The following is a 27949-nucleotide window of genomic DNA, read 5'->3' on the forward strand; positions in this document are numbered from 1 at the left end:
CGTTAGGGGGAGGCCGCTCATGAAGAGGGTTGGCTCGGAGGAGGGGTTAGGTAATGGCGCGTGTCGCCATGCGAACGGGGGAGGGGCTATGCAGCAGAGCGAGGGGGAGGCGGTGTTAGTGGCATTCGGCCAGGGGAGACGAACGGAGGAGCATGGCGGCACCGGATTGGTCTGTGGAGGAGATGCTGGAACGGCTGCGCAGGGAGGCGGAGGTGCGGGGGCCTGGCTGGTTGCAGGAGCAGGTTGGTGCGTGTGTCTTAGCTCCTGCTCCTGCAGCTACCCCCAATGTACGGGCGGTCCGGCCGCGGCGGGGTGTCCCGCCGGCGCGCCTTAGTCCGGAAAGCACTCCCAGGGTCCGGCGCCGAGTAGGGAGCCCCTCAAGGGACCCTCCGCGGCGGAGAGGGTCTGCCCGGTCTTCTGCGAGTCCCTCTCGTCGCGGGAGGAATCCCACCACACGGCGGGACCCGGAGCAGAGCGGGACGCCCCTTCCCCCGCTCTCTGCTGCCAGTCATGGGGATGCAGGACCAGGAACGGTGGACCGGCCCAGCCCAGGTCCCAGCGGGCGGTCTACTCGGCTGTGTGAGGAGTTCTAGGTGGTTCGGGCTGAGCGGTGTGTGGATGAAGAGCCGTGCAGGCCCAGCGAAGTTCCAGGCGACGGGGGAGCCGTGTCAGTGTGCCAGAGGCCTGCCAGCGTTGTCCAGAGGGCCATGCCAGTCGTCCGGGAGGAGTTGCCGTCGACGTCCAGGAGCAGCGCAGAAGGAGAGTCCATGCGGCGGGAGTCAGGATTGGCGCCCGTGGTGCCTGGTGAGCTTGCTTTGGGTCCCTTGTTAGCGCAGGGCTTCCCGGCGGGGGGTGCTGGGGGGGTGGGGTGGCCATGGGGGATTTAGGTAAAGGATTGGGGCAGTTGTTGGGGGGTTTGGCGGGTTGGTTGGCTGGTCTGGGGTCAGGTGGGGTGTCTCCGTTGCCGGCGTGGGGGGTGCCGCCGGGACCGGTGGCGGGGTCGTGCGGGGGTGCGGTGTCTGTGGAGACTCAGGCTGGGGGGGAGGAGGAGGTGCAGAGGTTGGATGATCGGGCGCGTGGGGAAGTGTATGTGTGCTTTGAGGGTCCGTTGGGGGACCATTTGAAGCAGGAGGTTAAGGAAAAAATCTGGAAAGGGGAGTATGTGGAGATATTTTCACTGCTCCCGTTGGAAAGGTTTAATTTGGATAGGGGTAAGAATGATGAGGGGAAAAAGGAGGAGGAGGAGAAGCGGTGGCATAGGTTGATTCCCCGCACATTTGCTAATTGGCTGCAGGCGTTTGCCATATTGGCAAGTGTGATTGGAGAGCGGTCCCGGGAATGTTGTTCGGCGTTGTTTTGTTACCAGGATGCTATAGGCGAGGCGTATAGGGTGTATGGCGGGGTGGGGTGGCTTTGCTATGACGAGCAGTTTCGGCAGCGGAAGGCGGTGAGGTCGGATATTCGGTGGGACCACAAGGACATTGGATTGTGGTTGAAGGTGACGGCACCACCTAGGGTGGGGCAGTCCTTTAGGGGGGAGCCCGGAGGGTCGTCTTCGGGTGCCTCGGCAGCGGCTTCAGCTAAAGGGTTGTGTTTCCTCTTTAATGAGGGGAGCTGCAGATTCGGTGCTAAGTGCAAGTTTAAGCACGAATGCACGGGGTGTGGGGGGGCCCATGGAGTTAGTCGGTGCTTTAAGGGGGGTAGACAGAGGGGCGGTGATGGCGCTGGAAAAGGGGCGGACGCCGGTGCGGGTGGAAGAGATGCAGGGGTTCCTAGATAGGTACCCGGATCAGGCGGCGGCCAGGTTGTTGGGGGATGGTTTTAGGTTTGGTTTCCGCATTCCTTCGGTGGTAACGGCGGGGCCTAGGGTTCATAAAAATCTTAGGTCTGCGCTTGATCATGCTGCGGTGGTGACGGATAAGTTGAGGAAGGAGGTGGAGTTGGGGCGAATGGCGGGTCCTTTTAGGGCGCCGCCGATTCCGGACCTTATGGTGTCTCCGCTCGGGGTGGTGCCGAAAAAAGAGCCGAACAAGTTTCGGCTCATCCATCATTTGTCTTACCCAAAGGGGGCGTCGGTCAATGATGGTATAGATCCCGAACTTTGTTCGGTGGTGTATACGTCATTTGATGCGGCTGTGCGCTGGGTGCGACGGTGTGGGCGGGGTACGTTGTTGGCGAAGGTTAATGTTGAGGCGGCGTTTCGGCTGCTTCCGGTTCATGTGGAGAGCATGGGTTTGTTGGGTTGTTGTTGGGAGGGGGAGTATTTTGTGGATCGGTGTTTGCCGATGGGGTGTTCTCTCTCGTGTGCGTACTTCGAGACGTTTAGCTCTTTTTTGGAGTGGGTGGTGCGGGAGGTTTCGGGTTGTTCCTCGGTTATTCAATTACTTAGATGATTTTTTGTGTCTGGGGCCGGCGGGTTCTCGGGTGTGTTCGTTGTTGTTGCACACGGTGCAGTCTGTGTTTGCGCGTTTTGGGGTGCCGTTGGCGGGGGAAAAGACAGTGGGTCCAGTGACGGAATTATGCTTCCTGGGGATTGTGATAGACACGGTGGGGATGGAGTGTCGGCTTCCGGAGGACAAGTTGCGGGATTTACGGCAGGAAATTGCTAGGGCCATTGGGCGGGATAAGATTAGGTTAAGGGATTTACAGTCGTTGTTGGGGAAGCTTAATTTTGCATGTCAGATTATGCCGATGGGTAGGATTTTTTGTCGGAGGTTGGCTGCTGCTACGGCTGGGGTGTCTGCGCCTTATCATTTTGTTAGGTTGCGGAAGGAGTTGAAAGGGGATTTGAGGGTTTGGGCGGAGTTTTTGGGACAGTATAATGGGCGGACGTTGGTGATGGGGGAAGTTTGCGATTCCGCGGATTTTGAGTTATATACGGATGCGGCCGGGGGTGCTGGTTTTGGCGCGTATTGTCAGGGGCAATGGTGTGCGGGCGGGTGGCCGGAGTCTTTGGTGGTGCGGGGTTGGGTGAAGAATGTTGCTTTGTTGGAGTTGTTTCCCATTGTTGTGGCGGTTGTGTTGTGGGGGGGACAGTTTGAGAATAGGAAGGTGCGTTTTCATTGCGATAACTTGGGGGTAGTTCAGGCTATCAACAGTTTGTCGGCGTCTTCTCCTCCAGTGGTGCGGCTCTTACAGTTTTTGGTATTGCGGTGCTTGTCATTGAATGTGTGGTTGGTGGTGGAGCATGTCGCGGGTGTGTCTAATTCTGTGGCGGATTCTCTTTCTCGTTCACAGTGGGAGCGGTTCCGGCTTCTAGCGCCAGAAGCAGAGTTGGAGGGTCTGGAGTGTCTGTCATGGCTGTGGGGGATCTTGGAGGAGAGGTGATGGGGTTGCTTAGGGATTCGCTGAGCCCGGGTACGTGGAGGGAGTATGGTAAGGCGTGGGGCATCTGGGAGGAGTGGATCGGGGGCTGGGGAGTCGGGGAGGAGGATGGGTGTGTTAAGATGGTGATGTTGTTGGGGCATTTGAAAAGTGAGGGTTGGTCGGTGTCTAAGGTGAGTCGTTTTGTTGCAGGGGTGGCGTTCGGTTTCAAGATGCGGGGATTGGTGGATTTGACGAAGGGGTTCTTAGTGCGACAGGTGTTGAGAGGTTGGCGTAGGGGGGGCGGGTAAAGTGGCTGATTGGCGGAGGCCGGTGTCTTTTGAGTTGCTGATGCGGTTGGGCGAGGAGCTGAGCAGTTCTGGGTGGGAGTTGAGGTTGTTTAGGGCGGCGTTTGCGTTAGCGTTTTTTGGGGCATTCCGGTTGGGGGAATTGGTGTGTGGTAGTGTCAACCGGGCGGGGGGGTTGGTGAGCGAGGATGTGGAGTGGGGTGGGGACCGGGTTGTGGTTCGGATTCATAGGTCGAAGACTGATCAGGAAGGCAGAGGGCAGCGGTTTACGTTGTTTCCGGTTCCAGGGTGCGGCATGTGCCCGGTCAGGTGTGTGGGGGATTATCGGGTGGGTGTTGTGCGGGATTCATTGCCGTTTTTCCGGCATGCGGATGGTTCCTTTTTGTCCAGGTTCCAGTTCGTTGCTGTTTTTTGGAAATGTTTGAGGGCATCGGGGGTTCGGGAGACAGAGTATTCCGGGCACTCATTTCGGATCGGCGCTGCGACTGAGGCGGCCAGGTTGGGGGTCAGTGATGAGGTCATTATGAGGATTGGGCGTTGGGAGTCGGTGCGATTTCGGTCTTATGTTAGGCTGGGTTTTTTGGAGTAGGGGCACAGTGATATGGGTTGGTGTTAATTGTGTTTTTGTTTGTCTGCAGGTTTGCCGGCGGCTTTGGTGTGGATTTTAGGTCATTCCTACGTCTTTTGGGGGGCGCTCCGGGCGGATGTGAGGCCGAATGGTCGGCAGCTGGGGTTGAGTGCTGAGGTGGCTACGGTGAGGTGGTTGGGGGTTAGAGGGATGCTTTGGGGGGGGGGTGTTGCGGGAGGTACAGAGGTTTGCTCGGTTGGATAGGGCCCCGGATGTGTTGGTGCTTCATGTTGGGGGTAATGACTTGGGGAGGCGCCCTTTTCGGGAATTGATACGGGATGTTAAATTTGACTTGTTGAGGATCTGGGTGTTGTTCCCCGGGGTGGTTACGGTTTGGTCGGACATCGTGCCACGTAAGTCGTGGAGGGAGGCATGGTCGGTGGAGAGCATTAATAAGGCCCGGATCAAGGTGAATAGGGCGGTGGGACGATTTATGGCAAGGAATGGGGCTGTGGCGGTGCGGCATGAGGAGTTGGAGAAGGGTGTTGGTGCATTTTGGAGGATGGATGGGGTGCATTTGAACGCGGTGAGGACGGATTTGTGGTCGTTGGGGATTCAGAATGGAGTGGAGATAGCGTTACAAATGTGGAGGGACGCACAGGTTTGAGGAAGTCAATCTGCGCGTTCTTGGAGGCGGGGGAGGTCCTTGAAGTGGAAAAAGATGGTGGTATCTGAGGATGGGAGGGCCCCGCGGGAGAGGCTGGACTCTCATGGAGGAGCTGGGATTAACGAACTAGGCGTCCATCAGTTGCTGCCTCCGAGCTGGGTTCAACGGCTGGGGGCAAGATGGAGTCGCAGGGTTTTTCCCGGTGTTTAGGAGGCTATTGGGGCTTCTAGGACCTCCCTCGTCATGGGTTAAGTTATGTTAATTTATGTTAATTATGTTATGTATTTATTTAATAAACGGCTGCTGTGGCCGATTAAATCCAAGCAGTAGCGTTGTGTGGTTATTTATGGGAGGGGAGAAAAGAAGCAGGTAGTAAGAATTGAAGGAACCGAACGAGTAGCCAATTCCCTCTTCAAGTCAGGCCGGACATGGAGCGGAGCGTTAGGGGGAGGCCGCTCATGAAGAGGGTTGGCGTGAGGGGACAGGCAGGTAAGGGGTTAAGGATCGGAGAAGGGGTTAGGTAATGGCGCGTGTCGCCATGCGAACGGGGGAGGGGCTATGCGGCAGAGCGAGGGGGAGGCGGTGTTAGTGGCATTCGGCCAGGGGAGACGAACGCCCACCCGCCCGACCCTAGTTGGGAAGTTTTAAACAAGAAAAAAAAAAAGAAGGGGGGGGGGAAAGGGTTACGGATGGTAAGGGGATAGATGGTGGTGTGGTATGGGATAGGCTGTGTGATGTCGCGGCAGTCGAGGAGGCGGGGAAGGTCCTTGAAGTGGAAAAAGATGGTGGTATCTGAGGATGGGAGGGCCCCGCGGGAGGGGCTGGACTCTCATGGAGGAGCTGGGATTAACGAACTAGGCGTCCATCAGTTGCTGCCTCCGAGCTGGGTTCAACGGCTGGGGGCAAGATGGAGTCGCAGGGTTTTTCCCGGTGTTTAGGAGGCTATTGGGGCTTCTAGGACCTCCCTTGTCATGGGTTAAGTTATGTTAATTTATGTTAATTATGTTATGTATTTATTTAATAAACGGCTGCTGTGGCCGATTAAATCCAAGCAGTAGCGTTGTGTGGTTATTTATGGGAGGGGAGAAAAGAAGCAGGTAGTAAGAATTGAAGGAACCGAACGAGTAGCCAATTCCCTCTTCATGTACTTTTTGCTCCGGCCAAAAATCCTGAACACTTGCTGCAAGGCCGGATCCGGAATTAATGCCCATTGAAAGGCATTGATCCGGATCCGGCCTTAAGCTAAACGTCGTTTCGGCACATTGCCGGATACCACATTTAGCTTTTTCTCAATGGTTACCATGGCTGCCGGGACGCTAAAGTCCTGGCAGCCATGGTAAAGTGTAGCGGGGAGCAGCATACTTACCATCCGTGCGGCTCCTGGGGCGCTCCAGAGTGACGTCAGGGCGCCCCAGGCGCATGGATGACGTGATCGCATGGCACGTCATCCATGCACATGGGGTGCTCTGACGTCACTCTGGAGCGCCCCGGGAGCTGCACGGACTGTAAGTATACCGCTCCCCCGCTCCCCACTACTACTATGGCAACCAGGACTTTAATAGCGTCCTGGCTGCCATAGTAACACTGAAAGCATTTTGAAGACGGATCCGTCTTCAAATGCTTTCAGTACACTTGCGTTTTTCCGGATCCAGCGTGTACCACCGGCAAGTGGAGTACACGCCGGATCCGGACAATGCAAGTGTGAAAGAGGCCTTAGTTATATAGCTACTGAATGAGATGCCTTTATATCTCCTGAGAAGCCAATTTGATTTTAAAGGGTTAATTTAGGCTAGTTTCACACTAGCGTTCGGCTGTCCGCTCATGAGCTCCGTTTGAAGGGGCTCACGAGCGGACCCGAACGCTTCCGTCCAGCCCTGATGCAGTCTGAATGGATGCGGATCCGCTCAGACTGCATCAGTCTGGCACCGTTTGTCCTCCGCTCCACTGGCCGTGCGGAGGCGTGCAGATCCGTCCAGACATACAATGTAAGTCAATGGGGACGGATCCGTTTGAAGATGCCACAATATGGCTCAATCTTCAAACGGATCCGTCCCCCATTGACTTTCAATGTAAAAGTCTGGACGGATCCGTCTGAGGCTAATTTCACACTTAGCTTTTTTTTGCCAATATAATGCAGACGGATCCGTTCTGAACGGAGCCTCCGTCTGCATTATTATGATCGGATCCGTTCAGAACGGATCCGATCGAACGCTAGTGTGAAAGTAGCCTTAATTCAACCTGTAATCTAAACTCTTGTGTCATCTGTCACTTCTCCTATCCCTTAATCTTATCACTGTTGCAACAAAAGCAGCCACAGCCTCAGTGTAATGTAACCTGCTCTACAGTCTGACTCACGGCTCTTTTAACTCAATGAATCGAATGAGTCACAAACTAAGTCGGATCTTTAGATTCTTTTACTTGTGACTCATTCGATTCATTTCTATTCAGACTCCCTGCACTTGTGTGACTCAGACGACAGTCAGAGCTGCTAGTGTGCTGTGCTTGCCTTTCCCCCTCAGCTCTGGTTGGTGATTGGTTGGTGGGCGGGGAGGGGTGGGGCTGGCAGAAGCCAGCTTCCACTCTGAGATTATATTACGCTCCTCTCCGTCCCTCCCTCAGGCTCTGGCTCCCTGCTGCCAGCAGCGTGAGGTGAGAGAGAGACTGTGACTGAGCTGAACTCGGATCAGTCAAGTGAATGCCGCTGGCACAGGCAGTAGTAAGGAGATGAGCGCAATGGAAGCGCTCATCTCCCTGTGCCTGGCGGCGGCTCACTTTGGGGGGGGGGGGCACAGTTTAGTTGGGGGGGGGGCACAGTTTAGTTGGGGGGGGGCACATGGGGGGGCCCAGCATGATGTAGGGGGGGCCGTGGCCCCCACTAGCCCCCCCCCCCCCTGGCGACGCCACTGCATTCAAGGTAGGTCAATGGCTGAAATGTGATTGAGCGGAAATGTGGGACAAGTTGCTAAAGCAGAAGGATCGAATGGAAGGAGGGGGCACCCGTCAATTAAAGATCAATTTTAGAAATCCCTGTCACCTATGCAGAGCAGGGCTTTTTCATCGGCAAAAATGGGTTAATGTCACCCACCAATTGAAGATTTTACAAAAATTAGTTCCCTGTTACCTATGCAGAGTAGGGGTTTGTATACGGCAAAAATGGTAAAATGTCACCTGAGAATGTAACAGACGATGTTTTGAAATTTAGGTCCCTGTCACCTATGCAGAGCAGGGGTTTATTCATGGCAAAAATGGTAAAATGTCACCCAAGAATGTAACAGATGCTTTTGCACCCTGCTCCCTCTTTTGCTGTGCTGGTGCCTCTGTGCGACCACCACCTCTTCCTCCGAACTGCACACGTTACTCGCATGACCTTGATTCCAGACAATACACTGGCTGCAGGGCAGGCCAGCACCTCCAAGGCGTAAAGGGCAAGCTCAGGCCATGTGCCCAATTTGGAGACCCCGGAAGTTGAAGAGGGCAGACCCACCAGTCAGTACGTGTAGGCGTGTGCCCACATACTGCTCCACCATGTTGCTGAAATGCTGCCTCCTGCTAAGGCTACTTTCACACCTGCGTTCATGTGTCCGCTCGTGAGCTCCGTTTGAAGGGGCTCACAAGCGGCCCTGAACGCAGCCGTCTGACCCTAATGCATTCTCAGTGGAGGCGGATCCACTGAGAATGCATCCGTCTGCCAGCGCTCAGCCTCCGCTCCACTCAGTGAGTGGACACCTGAACGCTGCAAGCAGCGTTCGGGTGTCCGCCTGGCTGTGCGGAGGCGAGCGGATCCATCCAGACTTATAATGGAAGTCAATGGGGACGGATCCGCTTGAAGATGACACCATATGGCTCAATCTTCAAGCGGATCCGTCCCCCATTGACTTTCAATGTAAAGTCTGAACGGATCCGCTGAGGCTACTTTTTCTAAGTTATAATGCAGACGGATCTGTTCTGAACGGATGCAAACGTCTGCATTATAGGAGCGGATCCGTCTGGTGAAACATCAGACGGACCCGCTCCGAACGTTAGTGTGAAAGTAGCCTAAGACGTTCCATATCAGCTGGTGATGCTGGTTGTTGTGGCGTGCTGACAAAGCTTTTCCACATTTCGGCCGTGCTAACCCTGCCTTCTGAGGTGCTGGCGGTGCCCCAGCTGCGTTGGCGACCTCTTCCTCCTCCTCTGCCTTCGCCTTGTGCTTCCACTGTGCCCCCGCTGTCAGGTTGGAATGCCATTAGCAGCACATCTACCAGTGTGCACTTATACTCGCGCATCTTACGATCACGCTCCAGTGATGGAATTAAGGACGATGCGTTTCCTTGTAATGGGGATCCAGCAGCATGGCCACCCAGTAATCAGCACAAGTTAGAATGTGGCCAACTTGGCAGTCATTGTGGAGGCACTGCAGCATGTAATCGCTCTTGTGTGCGAGGCTTCCCATAGGCAACTACAAGCTGTCCTCTGTGGGAGGTGTATCGTCTGTGTCCCCCGTGTCCCCCAGGCCACGCACCAGTGATGGCCATGAGCTGGTTTGGGTGCCACCCTGCTGTGTACATGGATTCTCCTCCTCCATCTCCTCCTCCTCATCCTCCACCTCATCATCCTCCAGAACTGTGCCCTGGCTGGACAATTGTGTACCTGGCGTATGTTGGTGCAGGAACCCACCCTCGGAGCCACTTGTGAATGACTGGCCTGAAACCCTTGTAAATGATCCCTCTTCCTCCTCCTCCTGTGTCACATACCCTTCCATCATCAAAGCGTTTTTTCGAGCAGGCATAGAAGTAGGATAGTAACGCTGGGAACCGCGCCATCGGCACTGGCCATGTTGGTGGAGTGCTTGAAACAGCGCAACAAGGCATGCAGGTCTCGCATGGAGGCCCACTCATTGGTGGTGAAGTGGTGCTGTTTCTCAGAGCGACTCACCTGTGCGTGCTGCAGCTGAAACTCCACTATCGCCTGCTGCTGCTCACACAGACTGGCCAGCATGTGCAAGGTGGAGTTCCACCTTGTGAGCACGTCGCATATGAGGCGGTGAGCGGGGAGGCCAAAGCAGCAGCAGGATGAGAATGCCGAAAGCATGCACAGACAGCCCACACTTTCTGCAGCAGCTCTGACATATTGGGGTAATTTTTCAGGATTTTCTGCACCACCAAATTCAGCACATGCGCCAGGCAAGGGATGTGCGTCAAATCGGCTAGGCCCAGAGCTGCTACGAGATTTCGCTCATTATTGCACACCACCAGGCCGGGCTTGGGGCTCGCTGGCACCAACCACTCATCAGTCTGTTGTTCAAGGCCCGCCGACAGCTTCTGCAGGGTGTGGGGTTTGTCCCCTAAACAGATAAGTTTTAAAACTGCCTTCTGTCATTTACCCCTGGCTGTGCTGAAGTTGGTGGTGAAGATGCTACGCTGATCGGATGAGGAGGCGGTAGAGGATGAGGAAGCGGAGTAGGAGGAGGAAGCAACAGGAGGCAAAGAGAAACGCTCTGAAATCCTCGGTGGTCGAAGGATATGCGCCAAACTGCTATCCGCCTCAGGCCCAGCCGCCACTGCATTTACCCAGTGTGCTGTTAAGGAGATATAACGTCCCTGACCGCGCTTACTGGTCCACGTATCCGTAGTTAGGTGGACCTTGCTGTTCTGTCCCCACATGAAGGCGAATGAAGGTGTAACTGATAATGACCTTGTGACTGTCCTACCTTCGTATCCAAGCAGTGGAGCAGACCGGACCGGCAGATGCTCAGGTTAGATGGATCCAGACGCAGACATGAGGATGCAATCAAACGTGGGTTTATTTGATCCGGAGCAGCAACATACGGTTATGCAATACAGGGATGCAGTAGCAGAGTAGATGCTGTCATGTGGATGTCTTTCCTGAGGCTAACTGCTGGTCAAAAACTGATGCCTTAACAAGCCAAGATGTGTGTCTCCAGTCACAAGGAGTGCAGCACTGAAAATGGCTACAGGAAGTGACCAGGACCAAGGCTGCAAAAACACGCCCAGCAGAGAAAAACTTTATGGATAAGGAACAAGGCATGCAGCATACAAATTCCGGCCAGCAGATGGCAGCAGAGAAACAATATGTAGAAACAACATAGTAAAAGGAGATATAATAATACAGTGCATTAATTAAATTTGAAAGAAACAGCACACTCCCCGTCTGAAATTCACTTTGGGGATTTCACTATGACGAATGTCCATAAAATATAAACAACCTGTAAAAAAAAAACATGTTAGAATGCAAAACATAGATAGTCCTGTTTTCAACTTGGAATGGAGAAGATCTGCGAAGCTAAATACAGTCCTGTTCACCCGTCAGGGACGTTCTCGATGGGTAGTATTAAGATGAGTTCATTGATTGGTCTTGAGAACGTTTTAAGCTCGCCTTTCCTGAAGATCTTCAACACCTTCCGGACCTTACCATCCTTGCTAGGGAAAACCTTTGAAATTAGCCCAACAGGCCAGTCAATCCTTTCGGTTTGTTGCTCTTTCATCAATACAAGGTCTCCTTCCTTCAAGTTTGGTTTGTGGTGTTGCCATTTTCTTCTTCCTTGAAGAACACTGAGGTACTCCTTTCGCCACCTGTTCCAGAAGTAATCTGCTAGGTATTGTACACGTTTCCAGTGTTTTTGATAGATGTTCGCATGAGTGAATTCTCCACTAGGAATAAGCGTACTCTCAGTTTTTTGGGTAAGTAGAATAGCTGGAGTCAATATGGCTGGTGTTTCAGGATCCATAGACACTGGCACAAGGGGTCTTGAATTGATAATGGCTGAAACTTCAGCGAGGAGAGTAACTAGAGTCTCATGTGTGAGTCTAGACGAGTTTACATCCATCAACATAGAATTTAAGATGTTGCGTGAGATGCCGATCATTCTCTCCCAAGAGCCCCCCATGTGGGAACTGTGAGGAGGGTTGAAAATCCAGGTGCAACCTTTTTCCGCCAACTGATCTTGAATGGACTTGGTGTCGATGTTAAGTTCTCTACAGGCTCCGATGAAGTTGCTTCCCTGGTCAGACCTCAATTGTTTTACTGGTCCTCTGATTGCGAAGAACCGTCTTAAGGCATTAATAAGGCTGGATGTGTCCATAGATTCTATCACCTCTATGTGAACTGCTCGCACACTCATGCAAGTAAATAGTACGGCCCAACGCTTACTGTTTGCGTGACCGCCGCGGGTCCTGCGTGCGGATACCATCCATGGCCCAAAGACATCTAGCCCAACATAGGTGAAAGGCGGCTCTGTACATAATCTATCTGCAGGCAAGTCGGCCATTTGTTGGTGTAGTTGTTTTCCTCTTGCTTTACGACAGTGCACACACTGATGCAGTACTTGGGCCACACGTTTTTTCATACCTATAATCCAAAGGCCTGCAGACCGTAATTTGCCCTCAGTAATTTGCCTGCCTTGGTGTTCGGCCCTTTCGTGGTAGTGACGGATTAGCAAGATGGTGATATGATGTTTGCTGGGAATGATGAGAGGATTTTGTTCTGCAATTCCCAGGTGGGCTTGATTCAAACGACCACCAACTCTCAGCAAGCCAAAATTGTCGATAACTGGATTTAAGTTGGCGAGAGGACTTTTTAAAGGAATCTGCTGTTTGTTGTACAAGCACTTCCATTCTATGTTGAAATTTTCCTGCTGGACGTGACGTATTATGAGGTACTCACTATGAGAGATGTTCTCAGCAGAGAAGGGTTTATGGCAGGCATGCCAACCATGACAATCTTTATCTTGGTGAGTATTATGATAACATCTTGCAATGTGCACTAACCTTGCAATAGTTCTGACGAGTCTCATCCAGCTGGAGAAACGCTCGAAGCGCTGACAACCGAAGCTGGCGGTTTGCTTTGTTCCAGTGACTAACGCACTAACTTCAGCGCGGATTTCTGGATCATTATCCGGATCCTGGATGCTGAAAGCTTCCTGTACACATTCGTCCACCTCTCCGAGCAGAAACTCTGGACCTGTAAGCCAAGTAGAGTTAATAAAGGAACCTATAGACATAGGTCTAGTGGCGTGATCTGCTGGATTAAGTTCGGATGGTACGTAGTGCCATTGTTCAGGTTTGGAGGATCTCCTGATTCTCTCTATGCGGTTACTAACGTACACATAAAATCGCTTGGTCCGGTTGTGGATGTAACCCAAAACGACCTTACTGTCGGTGTAATACTGGACTTCAGCTATGTCGACACCCAGTTCTTGTTGTATGAAATCCGCAATCTCCACTGCCAACACAGTCCCACAAAGTTCCAGTCTGGGAATAGTATGATCGGGCTTAGGGGCTAACTTAGCCTTACCAAAGACAAATCCAACGTGATTCTGGTTGTTGGGTTCAGTCACCTTCAGATAGGCAACCGCTGCGATGGCCTCCGTGGAGGCGTCCGAGAACACGTGGAGTTCTTTCTTTATGCTAGAGGAAAGTGAGGTTTTAACATAGCATCTCGGGATATGGATCTCATCCAAGGCACACAAGGATCGCTTCCAGGCTTCCCATTTTTGCTCTTTCTCGGAGGGAAGTGGGGTATCCCAATCCTTGACTGTTTCAGAAAACTGTCTCAGTAGAGATTTACCTTGTATGGTGATGGGCGCTACAAATCCCAGCGGATCAAATAGGCTGTTTACCACCGATAGGACACCTCGTTTTGTAAATGGCTTGTCTGCGCAACTTATCTGAAAACCGAAGGAGTCAGCAGAGAGATCCCATCTGAGGCCCAAGCTCCTCTGCACAGGTGGACTGTCCAGTCCCAAGTTAATGTCCTTGAATCCTGGTGCATGATCACCTGATTCGAAGGCCCTCATAACGGCCAGGCTGTTCGAAGCAATTTTGTGTAGTCTAAGTTTAGCTTGGTACAACATACTTTGAGTCCTTTTGAGCAGATCAATAGCCGCTTCTTCAGTCGGTAGTGATTTGAGTCCATCGTCTACGTAGAAGTCCTTTTCTACAAAGTCTCTGGCGTCTTTACCGTACTCGGATTCTCCCTCTAATGCAGTTCGACGAAGGCCGTAAGTTGCCACGGCAGGTGAAGGGCTGTTTCCAAATACGTGTACCCTCATTCGATACTCTGCCATCTCTGCGTTGGTGTCATTATTCTTGTACCACAGAAACCTGAGGAAATTCCGGTGGTCCTCTTTGACTACGAAACAGTGGAACATCTGTTCAATGTCGGCGGTGATGGCAACAAGCTCCTTTCTGAACCTCATGAGCACTCCAACTAGGTTATTCGTCAGATTAGGACCTGTGAGAAGGACATCATTAAGAGATACACCTTGATGTTTGGCGCTTGAGTCGAAAACAACCCTAATTTGATTAGGTTTCCGTGGGTGATACACTCCAAATGAAGGCAAGTACCAGCACTCGTCGTTCTTCCCTAAGGGCGGAGCTGGTTCTGCATGGTTGTTGCGGAATATTTTGTCGATAAAGGCAACAATGTGTTCTCTCATCTCAGGCTTACTGTTCATGGTACGCTGAAGAGAGTTAAATCTAGACAGAGCTTGTTCTCTATTGTTCGGGAGTCTCACCCTGGTAGCTCGGAAGGGTAATGGAGAAACCCAGTGATTGGTTTCGTCTTTAAGGAACTCCTTGTCCATTATCTTGATAAATTCTCTGTCTTCTACTGACAAAGCTACTTTATCATCGTCCTTGCTTGTGTGAAAGATTCATCTTCCCAAGTTGTCGGCAAAGAAGGGAGGAATGTCGTCAGGTGGTTGTATGGGGTCTGGAGGCTTCTCTTTCACCTCGTAGTGATGAGGGCAAGGCTTAATGCAAGTTGGGCGTCCATCTCCACGCACGTACGTTTTGAAAGAGTGGATTCTTTGTTGATCCAAGCATACATTTCCTATGTCTACCCATCCCAAGTCCAGTCTCTGGGCGTATGGTGCATAGTCGGGACCATTACACTGTTGACGCACCTTGTGTACCCTTAGATTGTCTCTGCCAAGCAGGAGTAGAATCTCGGCGTTGTTGTCCATAGGTGGGATAACATTGGCTAGGTGCCTTAGGTGTGGTTGGTGAAATGCAGCTTCCGGGGTAGGAATCTCATCCCTATGGTTGGGTATTTGATCGCATTCGATCAGCGTCGGTAGAGGTATTTCTGTATTCCCACTGACGGAACAAGCAATGAATCCTTGTGCCCTCCTGCCGGTAGTCTCTATGCGACCTGAGCAGGTGTTTAAGATGTAGGGTTCTGACGGTCCCTTTATTCCAAAGGCTTCAAAGAATTTAGGTCCTGCAAGGGAGCGGTTGCTTTGGTCGTCAATGATGGCATACATTTTTACTGCCTTTTCTGGTAGCCCCTCCGGGTAGACCTTGATTAGGCATATGCGGGCACAACATTTCTCACTCTGGCCCTCCCCACATACGTCCAAGCATGAGCAGGAAACAGCAGTGGCTGTGTTAGCGTTATTTTGGGGCTCCCCGCCATGACTTGGAGCGGGACTGGTGGTGACAGCAGCCGGTGAATCCCTTGTGAGTGGAGTTGGGTGCATAGCTGAGGCGTGTCTTTCACTATGACACTCCTCACACTTGATAATGGATTTACAGTCCTTAGCCATGTGCTCCAATGAAGCGCAGCACCTGAAACATACCCCAAGCTCGGTGAGGACTTTCTTGCGCTCCTGTATGGTTTTGGATCTAAATCCTCTGCATTTGTTCAGTGAGTGTGGTTTTTTATGAATGGGACATTCGCGATTGAAGGCCTTGTCTCCTGATGAGGTAGTGTACTGTTTACCAGTGGGTACTGCAGATGATGGTAGGTTAGTCTTCCTAACATTCACGCTGCTCTTAAAGTCTCTGTGTTTATGCACAATACTTTCATACCTTGATGATGGGGTCACTGAAGCTGTAGTATTGAACTCCAGGAAGTCGAGGCTGGGGTCGTTCCTCATCTGGGACTGTTCATCGATGAACCTACAGAAATGAATAAATGGGGGAAAGGTGACGTCATGCACTCTTTTGTACCTTGAGACTGATGCCGCCCACTTCTCTTGCAGGCTGTATGGTAGCTTCACGACAATTGGGTTCACCCCATGGGCAGTATCCAGGTAGCACAGCCCGGACAGACGAGGATCTCTTTTGGCGAGCTCCAGTTCCATGAGCAAATCACTTAAATCCTGAAGCTTGTGGACATCCTTGAGACTGATCTTGGGAACGTTCTGCAGTCTCCTGAATAGTGCCTTCTCTATTGCTTCTGCACTGCCAAAGGTGCGTTCGAGTCTTTGCCAGGCTGCAGCGAGACCTGCTTCTGCTTGTCCCACATAGACAGTTCTAAGGCTCTTGATGCGATTTGTGGAGCCTGGGCCCAGCCAGTTGATCAAGAGGTCGAGCTCCTGCTCTGCAGTTAGGTTGAGGTTGGCGATGGCAGCTTTGAAGGTTGCCTTCCAGGCTCTGTAGCTCTCCGCACGGTCATCAAATTTTGAGAGGTGTTAATTAGCTCTCTGCTCACCATAAACCTGGCAAACTCAGACATATCTGATCTCTCACTGCTTGTTGCCATGACAACTTGTGATGCCCCTGGGGCGTATAGGCTGTGTGGCGTGAAAGGGTGAGATGCTTCCGGGTAGAATGATGTTGCTGCAGGGTTGAGCTGTGGTCTAGCCTCTGTAGATTCTGATGACTGCCGCTTGAGCTGTGGAGGTAGGCCAGGAAACACCTGGTAGCCATCTTGCTGTAATAAATGCCCTTGAGAGGGCGCGCCTGGGCAACTGTTATCGGGTTGCTCAGGTGCTGTGGGTATCGCTGGCACTGTGGGTAGAGCTGGCTTGGAGGTTTCAGTGTTATTGGCTTGGACAGTACTGCACACTGGGGGTGGTGCAGATAACTGTTTCAGTACATAGTCGCTGGTCCGATCGACTGGATCGTCTATCTCCTCTGGTGGTAAACAGACTGAATCAAGGCCTTGGCTCAATGCTTGCTCAAGTAGTCTTACTTTTGCTAATGCAATTTCCTCTTCCCTCTCTGATTCAAGGATCTTTATTCGAGCCTCTGCTTCTGCCCTCTTGGCTTCTACCTCCGCTTCTGCCCTCTTGGCTTCTGCCTCCGCTTCAGCCCTCTTGGCTTCCGCCTCCGCTTCTGCCCTCTTGGCTTCTGCCTCCGCTTCAGCCCTCTTGGCTTCCGCCTCCGCTTCAGCCCTCTTGGCCGCCGCCTCTGCTTCTGCCTCCGCTTCAGCCCTCTTGGCCGCCGCCTCTGCTTCAGCCCTCTTGGCCGCTGCCTCCGCTTCAGCCCTCTTGGCTGCTGTCTGTGCTTCTGCCCTCGCAAGGACTTATTTTTCGGTGAAGGAACGTCTCACTTTGGATTGCTCTGCATTTATGCGGGCCTCTAGTAATCTGTCGCTCAGGGTGGAGCTTCTAGAGCATGATGATCTGTAGGACCGCGAGGAATGTTTGGATGAATGCGATCTGTGTGATCTAGTTTCTTGCAAATGAGAGATGCGGAGTTCCACTTTATCTTTAGCGTCCAGCACCATGGCGTCTCTTTGTCTGTCTATTGATTCCGCCTTGCACAATTCTGACGGGGCTTCTTCAATATTAGAGTCTTTTAGAAAGGTTATATACCTTGTGGACAGTCTCTTGTATCTTTCATGGGCTGAGTTCAGCCGCCCGACGGCAACTTTTAAACTGGTGGCATCGCCTGAGGAGGACTTAAGTCCTGATATGAGGGAGGAAACTCTTTCCCACAGCTCTTCCAGGTTGTCACATAGCTCATCTTTCCTGGTGTGATAATTTTCCGTGATCTTTATAGTTGGTTTGAGAGAGCGCCTTGGTCGCGTGACTTGGTCTGCTGGAAGTGTGGATTCTACCTCCAGCTCTTCATAATGATCAGTATCAGGTTGCATTTGCTTTGTTTCATCACTGGGGAACTGTACGAGGTCCTTTTCGGCCATTTTGATTTAAGGTGCGCTGTCTCTTTAAGAAAATGAACTTTCGAATTGGGGGCTGAAAATTGCAGTGCGGCTCAGATGAGGCACCCCGATAAGGTTCCTAAAGTGTTTTCAGTGAATTGCGGGGTTTTTGTTTGAGGGAGGCCCCGCGTGCATAAACAGTTCTTATATCATGCGAGCAAGGGTTAACATAGGATGTAGAAAGTGTCTTGGCGAGTAGTGGAGGACTTCCAGGCAAGAGTATATCTACTGCGGACACCCCGTGCTTCCCCTTAGGCTTATGGGACGTGCACTGTTGCCGGGCAGATTTGCTGCGAGTGGGCCTGTTGCAAGGGAGGTTCCTGAGTGTGGCACTGGGCTCTGAGGGAACCTGTAGCCGGGCATTAGACTTTGAGACGAGTATTTACTGGGGTATAAGGCTTTAAGGCAGTTTTTGACTTTTCTGTCCCCACATGAAGGCGAATGAAGGTGTAACTGATAATGACCTTGTGACTGTCCTACCTTCGTATCCAAGCAGTGGAGCAGACCGGACCGGCAGATGCTCAGGTTAGATGGATCCAGACGCAGACATGAGGATGCAATCAAACGTGGGTTTATTTGATCCGGAGCAGCAACATACGGTTATGCAATACAGGGATGCAGTAGCAGAGTAGATGCTGTCATGTGGATGTCTTTCCTGAGGCTAACTGCTGAGGCAACTGCTGGTCAAAAACTGATGCCTTAACAAGCCAAGATGTGTGTCTCCAGTCACAAGGAGTGCAGCACTGAAAATGGCTACAGGAAGTGACCAGGACCAAGGCTGCAAAAACACGCCCAGCAGAGAAAAACTTTATGGATAAGGAACAAGGCATGCAGCATACAAATTCCGGCCAGCAGATGGCAGCAGAGAAACAATATGTAGAAACAACATAGTAAAAGGAGATATAATAATACAGTGCATTAATTAAATTTGAAAGAAACAGCACACTTGCCACAGATGGCGTTGCGCAGTGCACACCTGATTTTGTCCCTCAATTGGTTGTGCAGGGAAAGGATGGCTCGCCTGGAAAAGTAGTGGCAGCTAGGAACGACGTACTGAGGGACAGCCACCACCATAAGACTTTTCAAACTCTCCGTCTCCACCAGGCAGAATGACAGCATTTCAAAGGCCAGGAATTTTGAAATGCTGGCATTCATGGCAAGGGATTGCGGGTGGGTAGGGGGGTACTTCCTCTTTTGCTCCAGTGTTTGGGAGATAGACAGCTTAATGCCTCCATGGGACATTGTGGAGATGCTTGGTGACCCAGGTGGTGGCGTTGCTGTCACATCCTCCTTTTGCGGGGTGGCAGGTGCCACTGTCTCTCCAGAGGGGGATGAAGAGGCCTAGACTGCAGCAGAAGGAGCCAGAGACCTTTCTTAGTTTTTGAGGTGTCTACTCCACTGCAGCTCGTGCTTTTCACTTAGATACATGCAGGTTGTGCTCAGATTTAGAACGTTTATGCCTCGCTTCAGGCTCTGATTGCACAGCGTGCAAACCACTCGTGTCTTGTTTCCCCCAAGCACTCTTACTTTAATTTTGATGTGCCCCCGTTCTCTTGGATTATACAATTGTTTTTCAGCAGTGGTTTCACACTGTTTTCTTGGGTGTGGCACTCTCACTAAATACATTAAAAAAAATAAAAAATAATGTTATGATCTGTTGTTGAGATGGCGGCTTATGTGGAGGAGAGGGAGGCGGTGTGGAATTCTCAGGTGGCCACAATTTTTCAGGAGGGTAGAGATTTGGAGGACGGTGGGGATTTTAGAGCTCTGACAGGTGAGCTTACTGAGGCACATAAACTTTTTTCTAGGGTTTGGTGGAATGTCAAGAGCTTAGAAGAATATATTAGACACGGCTTGATTCCTAGGGGCCTTCGAGTGCAGAAATTCCAAGCTTGGGAAGTTACCCCTGAATTTAGAAACACTTGGGAACAAGGTCTATCCCAGTGCTCCAAAATACTTATGGAATGCTTATTGAACATGATAAGGACCTGTTGTGTCAAACAAAGCAGAGATTGGTTGAGCTAGAGACAAAGCTGGTGGTACATGACAAAACTAAAGTTGATAATTATTATATTAGATTAAGGGAAACATTAGATAAATACGACAAAGAGATAATGTTGGGTAAGAAATCCAAATTTCAACGTGATAAAACCGACTTTGAAAATAAACAGGTTTTTAAATGGAAACATGCAGGGAATATGCGGGGTCCAGGTAGAAATAAGGCCATGAATCCATCAACAAGAAATGCTGGGGGTCATTCTGAGCTCAGTGATCAGAGCTTAAGTGAGGGGGATTTTTTATCCGAAACCAGCGACGACGGAGGTCAAGGCGGGGACTACGCAAATCCAAGAAAAAGAGGACCTCAACATCACATGAATAGCAACTATCCACTCTTTTCAAAAGAGAATATTAAATGGTATGGAAGCTAACACCCTTCAGGTCATTAATTTGTCTGGGCACAATCTGACCCCCCTTGAGAAGTCAGTTTTGGAAAGGGGTCTCTCCTTTTCCCCAATGCGGACCTTGGATAAATTTGAATTTGTTAAAGATACATATTTGTTTTGCAGACAACTTTGTTTCAAGCTCTTATATAATCAACCATCAATATTACAAAATTTGGCTGACGATGAGCGCGGTGTATTTATGGATCTCATGGACCTATTGCGGGAGAGTGAATCCGACACAGGTAGGAGGTGTTTCACTTTGAACAGACCCTCCTCTCTTACTCCTTCCCTGAATCTATTCCCAAATATTCAGCTTTTCTTTCAAGCGGTGGTTAATGAAATACATAAATTAAAATCTGATTCCATATACGGTAGAAATTTGAATAATTTGTAATCTAATACCATACGTAAACTACCAGCAAATACCACCTTTATCATCAAAGAAGCGGATAAGGGCGGCAATGTGGTCTTATGGGATATCGATCTATACACGCGGGAAGCGAATCGACAGCTCAAGAATCAGATTTTTTTTATACACCTTTGCCTTCCGACCCAACAATGGTCTTCAAGAAAAAATTGGATCAGTTATTAAGAAAAGCATGGGAGATGTTTGTAATCACTAAGAAGGAATATCAATTCTTGGAGGTGAGTCAACCGATTGTTCCAACTTTTTATATGCTCCCTAAGGTCCACAAGGATCTCCAGGATCCCCCAGGGCGACCGATTGTGGCCGGCATTGGGGGCCTGTGTGAGCAGGCCTGCACCTATATTATTTATTTCTTCAACCCCAAGTCTTGGAGTTGCCTTCCTATGTTCGAAATTCCCTTCACCTGATTGAGACGTTGGAACATGTGTCTTTTACGTCGGACGTATTATTGGTGACTTGTCACGTCGAGTCTTTGTATACCAACATAGCGCATAAGGATGGGATTGGGGCTGTCTCTCATTTCCTGGAAAGGTCGGTCTCTGCGGAGCCAGCCCACCGCGCATTCTTGGTTAGTCTCCTGCATTTTGTTTTGCATCATAATTATTTTGTTTTTGATCGGAATTTTTACAGGCAGGAGTCCGGAACGGCGATGGGGGCGCGTTGCGCACCGTCTAACGCCAACCTCTTTTTGGGTTGGTGGAAGGGGGTGTGCGTATACCCGTCGCCGTTTTTCCATGAGTGTGTGGTGGGCTGGTTCCTGTCATGGAACCATGAACCAGACGTACAACAAGAGATAAGTGGAAATAAGAAGGCTTTATTGAAAATCAAGCTGTAAGGCAAAAGTCCAAACGGATGGCTAAACCGAAGCAGGGTCTTGCGAAGCCAGAGGTCAGGAACCAGAAGGGTAGTCAGACGAAGCCTGGATCGGGAACCAGCAGGGTAGTCAGATGAAGCGTGGATCAGGAACCAGCAGGGTAGTCAGACGAAGCCAGGATCAGGAACCAGAAGCAGCAGCAGTCTTAGAAGCATGTGAACACAGGAGGACCAAGCAAGGAACTGAAGCCACAGACCTCCTATATATATGAGCTAGGCATCCAGCTCCTCCCAGTGGGAAGGAGAAGCCGCAGGGTGGGAGGCTACAAGAAACCCAGAAACCAAGATGGCCGCCAGCACATGTCAAACGAAGGAGAACAGCAAGAAGGTAAGACCATGACAGTTCCGCTATATTGATGACGTTTTGTTTTTTTGGCAGGGCTCAAGAGAGACATGCATCAAATTCATTGATGCATTAAATGATAACAACCTCAATATTCATCTAACGTATACCATCTCAGAGATTTCAGTTGACTTCTTGGACCTAAAAATACGAAGAGAAGAGGGACTGATCAGCACTTCCCTTTTTCGAAAAAGCACTGCCACTAACAGTTTGTTGCATTATGGGAGTTTTCATCCGGAACATATGAGAAATGGAATTCCGAAAGGTGAATTTCTCAGATTACGACGCAACTGTACGCATTTGACCAACTTCAGGACAGCCTCAGATGATTTGTCTTCACGCTTTAAAGACCGGGGTTACCCCAAGAAAATTATATCCCGTGCCTATGAGGATGCCAAGAGTTCTGACTGAACAAATTTGTTTACCCCAAGATCTAAAAACAGGGATGGCAAGATACATCTTATTACTCGCTACAATAATCAGTGGACAGCACTTTATAAGGTTTTGGAAAATCATTGGTTTTTGCTTATGTCTGATCAAAAGTTGGTACCTTACATAGATGTAAAATCAAAAATCATTGCACGCAAGGACACCCTCTCTTAAAGACCAACTTGTACGAAGTCACTTTCAGCGCCCCACACGGGGTTTGGGGAGGGGGGTCAGATTGAACAGTACACATCCGTGTGGTCAATGCAATGTCTACCCTTTCATGTTGGGCAAAGACATGTTTACAAAGGATGAACAATGCATATGTCTCAAACACTACATTAATTCCGCACAAGAAATATCATATATGGCATTATCTGTCCATGCAAGAAAATATACGTGGGGCAGACCTCACAGGAACTACGGAAGCGAATCCAGCAGCATATGTCAAGCATTACTTTGGCTGCCCGGGATAGGTCTGAAAACGAGAAACCTCTCACTTCTGTGGCCACTCATTTTTTGGATTATCACGCTGGTAAGTATAATGGTTTAGAGGTGGTGGGTTTAGAAAAGATCCAGTATAATATCAGGGGTATACACATGACACAATGTTTACTTAAAGCTGAATCCCGATGGATTTTCAATCTGGACAGTTTATCCCCTCAGGGTCTTAATGAGGAACTTTTATTCACAGGTTTTTATTCTGGGTGAAAAAGTTTTTTCACATATTATATTTTATTTTTCTCCTTTTTCTCTTTTTTCTAGATGTAGTGTGCACCCTTTCACTCTGATCACCGTTTCTTTACTTCGGCATTGGCCGGAATTTATAATATTTCTCCTTTCCTACCCGGAACAGCCTAAAAGTCAAAGAAGTCTCTGGATCGTTGTCTGTGGTTCCTTCAGGATGATACAATTTGAAAGACTCGCTGCTCTTGTTATGGACTTAGAATAGTGCCTTGAATTGTAATTCGGTATAATACATGGAATAGTTCTATTTTTCTGTCATATATGGTTCCCTTCATTTGTTCCCCTTCTCCCTGGTCTTTATCTCCCTCCTTTCTTCCTTCCCCCATTTCTTTTGTGGGTTGTGAGTGAGGGCTCTGTGGACGATGTGGCATGTTCCCCTTCTCTCCCCCCCTTTTATTTTTTTTATAAAAGACAAGGAATAATAATAAAATAATAATAAAAATCTTTGTAAAAATGAATACAAAATGAACTAGAATCTTAATCAAAAAATAATAATAAATAAAAAATAAAACAATAAATAATAACAATAATATTAAAAAGTAAAAAGTAAATAATAATAATAAAAAATATAAAATAATATAAAAAATATAAAATAAAAAATAATATAAAAATAAATAATATTAATAACAAATAATAATATAATAAAATAGTCTTAAACATTAAATACTAAAGTAAAATAATAACAAAAACAATTAAAATAGATTGAAATTATATTTAATTTAATCCTCATGATTGAGGATTAAATTTGAGGAATTTAATCCTCATGACTCGGGCGTCATTGAGTCCATAAAACTGATCATGCTTAGCCCATAATGGTAGTTTGGGCTGTGTTGAAACGCCGACTCCGCCCCCTCCCAGCGGCGAATCAAGTCAGCACCAAACTCCATCTGATGTTGGGCAAAACCTTCTAGAGCGTCGGAAACGACCTCTACAAGGTTCGCATAATCAGCTCGATTTAGCCTACCGGATCTCTGCCCGCTCACCAGGGCTCTCAAATTTTGACGAAAACCTAAGAGCCTCTGTTGAGCGGAGGGACCCGGTAGGGGACCTGGATTATCCTGAGCCGATGCATGAGGGACAGGGGGGGCTGGCGCTGGCGATCTGTTCCGGTTCCGCCTCAGGAGGTTGGTCAGGCTCCCGAGTGCTGCTGGCACTTCTGTAGAAAAAAAAAAGGAAAGTTAGGATATGTTCTTTAAATAAAACATCCATGTTCTATGCTATGTCTACCGTATACCATAGGGGGCTGGCCAAAACAGGGGAGCCAATCCGCTGTCTCAGACAGCCCCTTAAACTCACACGGAGAGAACAGTTGTCCATCTGACTGTAGGAGGCTGGCCAAAACAGGGGAGCCAAACGCTGCACTGTCTCAGACAGCCCCTTACAGTCAGACGGAGAGAACAGTTGTCCATCTGACTGTGGGGGGCTGGCCAAAACAGGGGAGCCAAACGCTCCACTGTCTCAGACAGCCCCTTACACTCAGACGGAGAGAAAAGTTATCCATCTGACTGTGGGGGGCTGGCCAAAACAGGGGAGCCAAACGCTACCCTACTCAGACAGCCCCTTTACAATTTATTTTTTAAACAGTTGTTATAAATATTTACCTTTTTGGTGCCATTGCCTTTCGTAGGAAGCCCAGGGCCGCCGTATGGATGTAGGTGGCCCCTGAGGTTCCTCCGGAGCCACTCGGGGCCTGAACCTCCTTGTTGTAATCCCTCCTGAAGCGGTCCCGGATAGATCGCCAACGCGTTATAACCAGTTTGACTATCGAAAAAAACAATAAAAACTAAAATCAGCATGATGAAAGGAAAAGAACAATATTTTAATGCATTAAAATGCATATTGTTTTACTTACCATATTTCTCCTGAGCCGCCGCATCTAGATCCCCCCCAGGTCTCAAAAACGTCAGCACAGATGTCCCTCCAGAGCTGCTGGGTACAACGATGATCGGTGTGGTGGCGGTCGGAGTTGTCCCATAATGCTGGACGCGCCTCCACCAGTTGGATGAGGAGCAGGTTATCTATGCTCGGAACCCCGAACTCCTCATCTTCCCTGGTGGAGCCTAAGGAACCCTGAAAAAAAGGAAATACTAAATTTAATGTAAATCCTAATACAAAATTCTAATTAAAACTACTTAATTCAATACTTACACGTCTACGACCGCCACGCTCATTCCCGCGGACTCTGGAGGCGACTGGGGGATCCTCACTGGCGGCTCTAGGTGCAGATTGCTAAAACAAATAAAACATTTTAGAAGACTGTACTTAAATAAAATAAAAAATTACGAGATATATATATATATATATATAACACAGAAAAAACTGCGGCACTCCTTGAAGTAGAAAAATGTGCAATTTATTCACACATGTCAACAGAGACAACGTTTCGGTTCTCTCCCAGAACCTTTTTCAAGTCAAGTGAACATAAAAAGTGCAATATGTGCATATATAAATACATCATCACTTAGTGCCTAATTGATTCAACAACCAATGCAATAGCAGTGCACTCCCCATTGGGGGTAAGCTACAAATCATGTGATCAGTTCCTAAAGTTAACATTGATACCAATCTATCCTAAATACATGTAGGTGAAGTTTTTTAAAAAAAACTTATTTCATTGAAATCCTCGTAATTACGTATACGTGCATACAATAAAGTGAACAGTGCAATTAAAATCATGACTGTAATACCTTCTTAAAGAGAGTTATGGAGAGAAATATCGGGAGAGGCGTCTTCTCTTGTATGGAGGCTCGCGCCACTGTTCCGCGTCTGCTACTCCCCACTGCGCATGTGTCAGTCCCTCTTCCCTCGTGACGCCGTACATAACCACCCTGCGTCACATCTGGGCGGAGTCCCACATGATGACGCTTGATCGGCCGCCCCAGCACCATCCCCGCACGCACTGGGGATGGTGCTATTAACATCAAGAGGGATTATGAAAGCGTTACCAAAAAATTGTTATCCACCGAGTTGCATTCGCTTACGTTAGCGCAATATTATAAAAATAAGCGCATACCAAGAGGGATGCGATCCCGTCTGAAGCCTAATATGTTTGTACAGGATGGTGAATTCAGAACGCGCTTTGAAGCCATTTCAAATAAATATGCGATGGACATTATGTTGCTCAACATTGAGTTTTCACAGAAGGAAATGCTGGTACTAAAGAGCAAATTGCAGGATATTGAACAACAGCTTAAAGTAACAATATCTATTAATGAAATAGAGGTGTTCTTGGAGAAACAACGGTCTTTTTTGGAAAAAATGCGAAAAGACCTTGAGGAAGTCAAAAGGTCTAAGTGGCATAGAGACCAAAATGATTATATGTCTGGGCAAGTCTATGTTTGGGAACAACCTTGGCACACGGATCGGGGTCCGCAGCCAAAAAAGATGCCAAAGCGGAATAAAGAAATAAATAAATGGGCGAGAAACAACGATGTAAATGATGATTTCAACTCTAGCCAGCCTGGAACTTTTTTAGGCCCACGTGTCGCTACGGGAGACGCCCCACAAGAAGGGGAGGTGTCCGACACAGGAGATCTGGGAAAAACCAGGGCACAGAGATTAATGAGGACCAACAACTCCAGACAGATGAATGTAACAAAGAAGAAGTAGAGTCGAATGTGGTGATAAATATTTCATCTTATTCATTGACTGAGCATGAATTGAAAGTTCTGAACAAAGGACTGTCATTTTGTCCACAGGCTAAACCTGATTGGTTCCAGTTGGAACTGGACTTGAACCGCCTCTTCAGGAATTTAAAACTGAGGGTGTGGTTCGACTCCAGTTCCCCTGGTGCCATTAATACTAATGAGACTGATCATTCTGATGATCAATTGACGTTACAACAGTTTGGTTTGCATTTGAAAAGTGATTTTTTTCCTCTTGTTAATTCGCATGCCCTAGAGTGTTTTATAGAGGCGGTCAAGAGAGATGTTGCCATACTAAGAAAAAGAACCCAAGGTGAAATCTTCACTAAACCAAATATTACGGCACAGGAAATGTCTGCGCTTGAGAGTTTGTCCAGTAACCCCGATCTCACCATCAAGTCTGCGGACAAGGGTGGTGGGATCGTGGTTATGGACACCTCTCGATATATACAGGAAATACACAGGCAATTGCGTGAACCTGGTGTCTATGAACCATTGGTCAGGGACCCCAGATTCGATATTGCCAGGAAAATTGATGCACATCTAACAGCTGCAGTACAGGATGGGACCATTGATAAACAACTTAAAGAATTTTTGGTGGTGAAGTCTCCGGTTACACCCACTATATATGTATTACCAAAGATACATAAAAGGTTGGTCGATCCTCCGGGACGGCCAATAATTTCGGGCAGGAATTCGATTCTGTCAAACATAAATGTTTTTTTGGATAAAATACTTAGGGAGTACGCTATGGGTGCTAATTCATACATTAGGGACACCGGAGACTTCATCACCAAGATTAAAGGAACGAGGGTTCCGAAAGGGGCGATTTTGGCATCTTTTGACATAGTGTCATTATACACGTCTATTAACCATGAAAAGGGCCTGTCGGCTGTGGCTGAGATGTTACAATATTCGGACTATTCCGCCCCAGCACGACAGTTTGTATTAGCATTGATGGAGCTGTCTCTGAGGAACAATTACTTTGAGTTCCAGGGACAGTTTTATTTGCAAACGATGGGCGCGGCGATGGGGTCCAACGCCGCGCCCACCTATGCAAATATTTTTGTACGGTCATTTGAGGAACGTCTCGTCTATGTATCTCCCCACTTCAACCAAGTATTGACGTGGTGGAGGTACATAGATGACATTTTCCTCATTTGGGGTGGCACTATGGATCAGCTGATGGACTTTCACGTATTTTTGAACTCTCTAGATAGGGAGATCCAATTTACGTTAACGGCATCGGCTGACCGAGTGCAGTACCTAGATACACAGGTATATATTGAGGATGATCAGTTACATATG

The sequence above is a fragment of the Bufo gargarizans genome, chromosome 5 (genome assembly GCF_014858855.1).
Source record: "Bufo gargarizans isolate SCDJY-AF-19 chromosome 5, ASM1485885v1, whole genome shotgun sequence".
Classification (NCBI taxonomy): Eukaryota; Metazoa; Chordata; class Amphibia; order Anura; family Bufonidae; genus Bufo; species Bufo gargarizans.